This window comes from Penaeus chinensis, chromosome 2 (genome assembly GCF_019202785.1).
Source record: "Penaeus chinensis breed Huanghai No. 1 chromosome 2, ASM1920278v2, whole genome shotgun sequence".
NCBI lineage: Eukaryota > Metazoa > Arthropoda > Malacostraca > Decapoda > Penaeidae > Penaeus > Penaeus chinensis.
In genome coordinates, this window is record NC_061820.1 from 39,879,993 (window position 1) to 39,888,224 (window position 8,232).

General features: G+C 32.1%; 1 long non-coding RNA gene across 1 annotated transcript in view; it reads right to left on the minus strand.

Moving 5' to 3' along the window:
• Positions 1–7,808: 7,808 nt before the first annotated feature.
• Positions 7,809–8,232, minus strand: part of LOC125030570 — a 2,031-nt gene continuing 1,607 nt past the window's right edge. The window contains exon 2 of the long non-coding RNA XR_007115407.1: positions 7,809–8,061. This is a non-coding gene — a long non-coding RNA (uncharacterized LOC125030570). The remainder of the gene's footprint in view (positions 8,062–8,232) is intronic.

Sequence of the window (8,232 nt, forward strand, 5' to 3'; positions counted from 1 at the left end):
CCTTACATATAGCTTGTGACTGCCAGTGCCCGACAAGTTCAACATGCTCACTCAACTTAAAAAGGAACAAGACAATTTCTCTAACTTCTTAATGTAAGGAATTTAAAGTCACGAAACCAAGGCAGGCCAAAGGACCAAGATAGCAACACATATGAAGGTCTTATCTATCCATTGTTAGTCAAAGGTTAGTCTAAATATCAGTGGTGTGCCTAATTAATTATTAAGAATGAAAAATACTTTGTAACGAATGTTTAATGCAAATTATTCTCACTTTATCACACAAAAAAAAATAAAAAATAATAATATATTATATATATATATATATATATATATATATATATATATATATATACATTTCAGCTCTCTGGCATATGATTCAACAAATCCTGAAAAATTAAATCAATAATCTTTTGCCACTCCTCCCTCAACACAAAGTTCTTTCTACTCATTGCTGGCTTAACAGGATATAAAGACACTCAAATTCAAGCCTTGATCACACATGTTAATACATATTAGTTTTGCACCACATAATTTATAGATAAAAGGATGAGCAACAAGAATATGCTCTTGTACAGGTAACCCAGGACTTGGTACATATAATTTTTAGAATTCATTAATATGGGTAAATGAGATAACAAAACAGGCAAACACTAACATGGGCAACCACACAGACACACACACACACACACCCAAACATGCACACACCTTAAATGTCTGACCATTCAAATGACTCATTTGATTGGAGTTTACATGATTAGATTGAAATTAACATGAGAAATACCAAAATTACTGGCATTTTCTGTTATTAAAGCTACAAAGATTTCTGCATTTTGTAACTGCAGAATAACCCAATCTCACACTACAGAATTTTCGGAAACGTGGTCAGTCAACAATTTGTATTATACCTATTCGCAAAAAGACCTACTAAAAAATATATTAATAATAAGCCCCTATGAAATATTACTTCACTGGATTAATATTTATCAAAGCCAACAGACGAATGTACGAACACCAAACGGTGGAATTTATAAGCACCAAAGAAGGGGCAAAGAATTTCCTGTTTCCTTTATATTTCCCAAACAACCTTTGTGAAACACATCATGTGATCTTTTGAACGTGCATTTCTATGACAAATAATTATTGGGCAATAAACTATGGTAATACTGTCTGTTACAAAATAATTGTAGCAATTACAGTAAAACTACACACTCCATTTGCAAATTCAGATTTTTTTTTCTTCTTAATTTAGCTAATACAGTTACTATATAGCATTGTTGATATGCATTACAAAAATCTGAACATAAATAAAACAACAGTAACTAAAGATTTGAAAAATTATAACAGATAACGAAAGATAAGAGAGTATGAAACCATAAAGAACGCGCTTTTTACACATATTGTCATCAGCTGCGTCAGTTACATTTGATTATGGCACCTTGTGATTATTAATATCACAATAGTCACTTTTACCAAATGCAGTAAATATGAATTAAAACCTAATACTTCATGGAATTTCATGTGATATTCCAGTACTTTCCAAACATATAGGTAATGACATACAAATAAGCATTCATTTCCACTTTACACATGAAGAATATATAAATTACTTTCTAGGAATGTCTCAATGTAGCGTTTTCCAGAGCATGTTACACATCCCCAGATATATGAACACATATATAATCATTGTTACTACAACAACCATTCTCCTTAAATTACCATAGAACCTCCATTCACATTTTACAATCAGAATTACCTACACTGGTATATGTCATCTCATTCAAAAAGAATCATACCATTGATTATTCAGCCCAATAAGGACATTAACACTTACGGGGGACTTGGATTCAAATGTATTTTCCATAAACTTATTGTTAAAGCAAAAAACCAGTGCTTGGACAATGAAGATGCAGGTAGGCCAGTGGGCAATAACCAAGAATTACAGATAATTGTAATAGTAACAAGAAATGGACCAACAGGAACAAAAATGACATACTACTTTATGGAGAAATCTATACAAGGGAAAGCTATTATGCAATTAGTTATTAGGAATGAGTGCAGTGGCCCTGGTGTCATTTACTGATATCCTATTGTGAACAATTTCCAAACATGGGTATTTCGAGAAATATATTGCAGGTATTCAGGTATGTGGCATAGAAGTAAAGGCAGAGGGAGTACTGTGAAAGAGCAAGACGAAGCAGTAAGTTGGGTTTAAAGATATGGGTTACTCAGGCTGCACAACTGAAAGTAATGAGCAGGTGAGGTCAGGAAGATGAAAGTGAAGTTAAATAAATATAAAAAGCTATTTTTCATTAAGCTGGCAAAGTAACAGACAGGACTATTGTAATATCAATACAGTGAAGCAATTTGTTGCAAATTAGCTAAGATTAAAATTGGTTTTAAACATAACCAAAAGGAAAAATAAGAGGCTAAAGCAACTATTACATGAAATGTCATTGACTTATTATGTTCTTTTGATTTGTAATATGAGCACTAATCAGTAATGGTTTCAATGTAACTTTAATATAGTCATGTGATGTATGTATGTACATGTTCTTAATATATTGGAACCTCATTCTACATAGCACTTCATTTTCATGTTTTACTAAATATCTGACATCTGAGTGAATAAATTTGACAGGAGTACATTTGTTAGGCTGGTATTTATGTACTGAAATGTAGACTAAATAAAAAAACTGAAAGGCTAATTGTTCTGTAAATTTGACAGTAAAATGTAAACTATCTGTAATTATAGATTTCATAGTTTGAATAGACATGTCTATATAATTAATCAAACCTAACCATATGCAACTCATACGTATACAGTCTTGATTTTCACATGTACAAGACAATTTTTTTCTTTATATATAATCTCATCTGTTTTCAAGTGCAAAATCATTATCTCAAGCAAAAGTCATGCATGTTGGTCATAATTGCAAATTTTCAGACTTAACTTTTATATTTCATATTGTCAAGTACATACATGTTAATTCAGCGTATAATTTTTAAATCAATTTATTTACTACATTCTACTACTATTATTGTACCAAGGTTCTGAATAACTTTCTTCAAAAGCTACTTTTTAAAGTAAAAAGAAAAAGAAATCTGTCAGTACTTCTAAAGTTGCAGGTAAGAATAATTATAACGATTATATGAATAATAAAAACCTTCCACAAAAACAGGACCTTGAATATATATATAGGTAGTTTCCTACCATTTACGGAACTTTTACTTAAATAACATGTATTTTCTGAAAATTTTATGTTATTATTAAATGTACATCAGTCTATATTATATGTAGGAATATAGTTAAAAAAAAAAGGGAAAATTTAATAAACTCCAGAAGTTAGATGTGCATTTATTTAATTCAAAAGCAATTCATCCCATACATTAAATTCATCAATCAAATAACAGTTACTACTAAAGCAACTATTCCTTATTTGCAAACTAAATCATGTGAAAGCCCTACTTACCTTAACAATCACATATTTATAAATCACCACTTTCATGCAGCATACTCAAGTGTTTATAATGACAGACAGTGCATATTCAAACCCAATGCACCAACCTGCACCCATATAAAACCTCATGCAAACTATAGCGACAGTTATCATTGTATGTCCTGGAAATTCTAGAGTATAATGAACCATATTCATTGTAACAAATGTTGAAAAGATACGAATGAAAACAAATATCTTCGCAATACAGAAGATGTATTTAACTGGTTTCGAATAAATCTTTGTCTGAGGAAGATATATTTGAATCTCGTTGTATACTTCTCTTGTATTGTGAAGATACTTGTTCTCATTCATACCTTTTCTACAAATCTAGAGGACAAGTGGCTTTCATTTTAAATTACTTCTAAACTAGTGTAAGAAATTATTTATCTTAAATTCTAATACTGAAGTGTTATAAGGCACCTGTATAATATATTCAGTGTGTGTGAGTGTGTGTGTGTGTGTGTGTGTGTGTGTGTGTGTGTGTGTGTGTGTGTGTGTGTGTGTGTGTGTGTGTGTTTGGGTGTGTGTGTATTCAGCTGTAAGAGAGTATAAGTAAAGTAAGAATGAAAGTGAGAGTAACAGTAAATTGTGAAGTGAGTGAGAGTGAGAGTGAGAGTGAGAGTGAGAGTGAGAGTGAGAGTGAGAGCATGAGTGAGAAGGAGTGTGAGTAGGAGTGAGAGTGAGAGTGAGAGTGAGAGTGAGAGTGAGAGTGAGAGTGAGAGTGAGAGTGAGTGTGAGAGTGAGTGTGAGTGTGAGTGTGAGTGTGAGTGTGAGCGAGTGAGAGAGTGTGTGTGTGTGTGTGTGTGTGTGTGTGTGTGTGTGTGTGTGTGTGTGTGTGTGTGTGTGTGTGTGTGTGTGTGTGTGTGCATATGCTTGTGTTATCTAACCAATATCAAAATTACTAACAAGCAAACATGAAGCCTTAATCTTACTCCTGAGAAAGTAGACATAGCATGTAATATCAAACAGGGAATATCCCGAAACCCATACAGCTTGCGAATCAGCTTTTTGCATATCAGGAGAGGTAAATGGGCTGGGGGGGGGCAGCTGGAGCAGTTTATGCATGAGCAGAATGGATGGCTGACGGGAAGAAACGGAAAAAGGCAGCTGGGATGTGAATGATACCATTGTCCAAATATTGTTATCTGAAACTGAAATATACAACATTAAAGAAGGGTCATATTGCATTAAAGGATATTTACATAAATCCAACAGTCTCTTCAAAAGGATTTATTTGGAATTAGACTGGAAATATAACTGTAGCACATTGATACAGATTTGCAGTGATTAGTCTGTGCCAATGATGAGGGTTTATTCTACCATACATTAACTTCAATGAAGTTGTGAGAAAATAGTCTGAAATGTAGATGTATTGATACTTTCTTTAAAATGGGAAGTTGAAATATTGTTCTATTCATTTTATTATCATTGTAATTCAGTTGATACCTTATCTTAGTGCATACTTACAGAAGACTTTACAAGTTATCAACATCAAGGAAGGTATTACTGGGCAAACCTGATCTCACCTCAATACCTTAGTGTTTGAATTTACCAAGAGAAACATTCTCTCATATCTATATTATAATCAATAACCAAAAAATAACATCCATTTAAATAGATAAATATTACTAATGAATCAAGAAATCTGACGCATATTGTCAACAGCTTTCCGATTATTATTGAGGTAACATGTAGGACTATAAATGGATAAAAAAAATCCCAGGGAATCACGAGATCTAGTTAACAGGTGAGGTCAAGGAACCAAGTAAATGACTGTTTGAGGACTAAAATGTTTGCATAGACATTTCCGTGTAGTAAAACTGTTGAAGCAAAATAGAGTATAATGTAAGAATAAAGCATTATGATTCAATGCTTTTGATGTACAGTATGTGAACAGTTTAAAATGAGTAGTGCTTGTGATACTTTCTTTCTGCTTATGTGGTTAAATTTTAGTAGTGCTCCTATTACTTTCTGTATATGATTAATAAGACTTTTGAATTTCTTAAAGATTCATAGGTATATATAGCTTCAGCTCATGTACTTTATGTAGTTGATATTCCTATAACTGTACTTGTAGATTCAAAGAAAGGTAGGTGGAGAAGAGTAAATTGTGCAGGATATTGCTCAGCCTAGGGATTATAAGCTGGTAAAGTTTGGCAATCAAATACTACAGCAAAAGCCAAGTGGAAAAGCCAAGTGGAAAAGCCAAGTAGGAAAACAGAGGCAGGTCGAGAATATTTCAAACAATCAAAAAGAGCAAGAGAATACCTGGTTAACACCTTCCAAGATGCTTAACTGAGAAAATAATCAGCTTAGCCCTCATGTATCATTTATGATATAAGTATGATTTTTAAAAATTAGGCTTAGGATGATTGGGAGTAGGATGAGACCACCTGCAGGCTGTCTATGTAAGGGAGGTGATTTGATGAATAGCTTCATAACCATATGTTCCATTAGAACCGTCACAAAGATATCATAATGAGAATAACAATGTAATATTTAAATATATAATAAAACGAACTTATGAGGGGGTGGGTATTCTCATGAAACATGATAGAACTTGGTAAAAAGGTTTGGTGTATGAAGACAATCAATTCATAGTAAATATGTGAATTAATGAGTAGTGGTAGATTAAATCAAACACTCACACAATCCAAACTACTGCAGTATCTTTCAGTCTCAGTGCACCCATTCTGCCGTCAATATACTAAGCATGGAGAAATGCTGCTTTGCATGTCCAAAGATTTGTTTTGGCATATTTAATTGTCATTTTTGATCATGGAGAGTCTTTTCCAGAACATATATATATATATATATATATATATATATATATATATATATATATGCATATATAGATATATAGATATATAGATATATAGATATATATATATATGAGTATACATTACATATATATATATATATATATATATGAGTATACATTACATATATATATATATATATATATATATATATATATATATATATATATATATATATATATGAGTATACATTACATATATATATATATATATATATATATATATATATATGAGTATACATTACATATATATATATATATATATATATATATATATATGAGTATACATTACATATATATATATATATATATATATATATATATATATATGTAAATAAATGTATATAAGTATACATAATATATATATAAATATGTGGATATATATTCTTTTAAAGATATACTGGTCCATTTGTTTGTAGTTAACAGTTTAACTGTGTATAGTTTTTGGTTATTGGTCAAAGTATTTCGTCAATTTCTAGTTTAATTCTTAACATACTAAGCTGTCTTTTAGTAGTTGGTATGCTCTTCTAATTTAGAGTTGTTGTTTTATATTTACTTTTCCTTTTACTCATTTGATTTACCTTCTTTTATCATTCAAGAAAAAGGGCATAAAGGACAGGTTATATTCGTTAGTCACCCCACTTCAACCGGGTAATAGAAAACGAACGTTCTCCGACTACAGAAAACGTAGTCTTCCGCCATTTTGTTTGCTGCGCTATTTAGGGCACGCCAATTGTTGTAATGCTTTGTAAAATACCAGTTCATTCCGTTTAATTAGAAGACAACTGGATAGTTGCTTTTTCTTTGGTTTACCAATTTTTGTCTAGGTATATGCATACCTCCATATACCATGTTTTTAGATACCAAATTCTTTTTTTTTTCTTTGTGTTAGATACCGAATTGGGATCACAATAAGGAATATACCACCATTACTTGTAGTTTCGGGGTAAAATAACTTATTAGTTCCGGAGTGCTGTTTTTGCGTAATTCTCCTCATAAGTAACCTTATTAAGGCTGATGAGCCATCGAAAATTTGCTTTGGTTACTTGTTCATCTTCGTATTACACTTTCTCTTCCGCTAAATCAAGCCAATGAGTTCATAAACGGCTATCATCATAATGCAGTATATCAATGCCCATATATAGCACTTTAATTCATACTGCTATCATCATATTGCAGTAGAATTAACCCTCTATATCAAATGCCCATGTATAGCACCTCGATTCATGCTGGCCAGCATGGTACAGCTTCACTGCCCTTCATATCGTCACTGCCCTTCATATCACAAGCTTTATGTACAGCAAGGCATGAAATAGCAAATCCACTTTTCTTTTGAGTCCCTCCTCCACGCAGCATGAAAGAAAACGGACATCGAGAACACTCGCCCACGCCATCATGCATCCTCATCACACCTTCGTAGAAAACGTACATCGAGAACATTCTGGGAATTATCATACACCTGCAACAACCTTCGTACAAATGAAACAACCAACAGAAACCGTTTTATTCATACAGACTAACTTTACTGTGTTCCAATTTAAGAATGCTAAAGAGAAGAAAAATAAGGAAACTCGCCAATGTAATTAACAGTAGGATCTTCTGATTTACCTGTCCCAACACGGGCAAATGTTGCATATATTTTCCTACCCTTGCAACACCTGCCACATGTCAGCCACACTTATCTATCAGGAAGGCAGGTAAGAGGACCCGTTTCTAACAAAGGTGATAGATGTTCATCTGGCAACCCTGAGAAGTAAAATTAAGGTTTAAAAAGTAAGTTCGAAAGTTTTTTTTTTTTTTTTTTGAGAGTACGTATTGTGTAGTCTAATTTTGTTAGTTCTACCTTTTTTTTTTTTTTTTTTTGCTCTCTTTTTTTTTTCTTACGTGCTAATGTGAAGCAAATATCGCTCTTTTTTT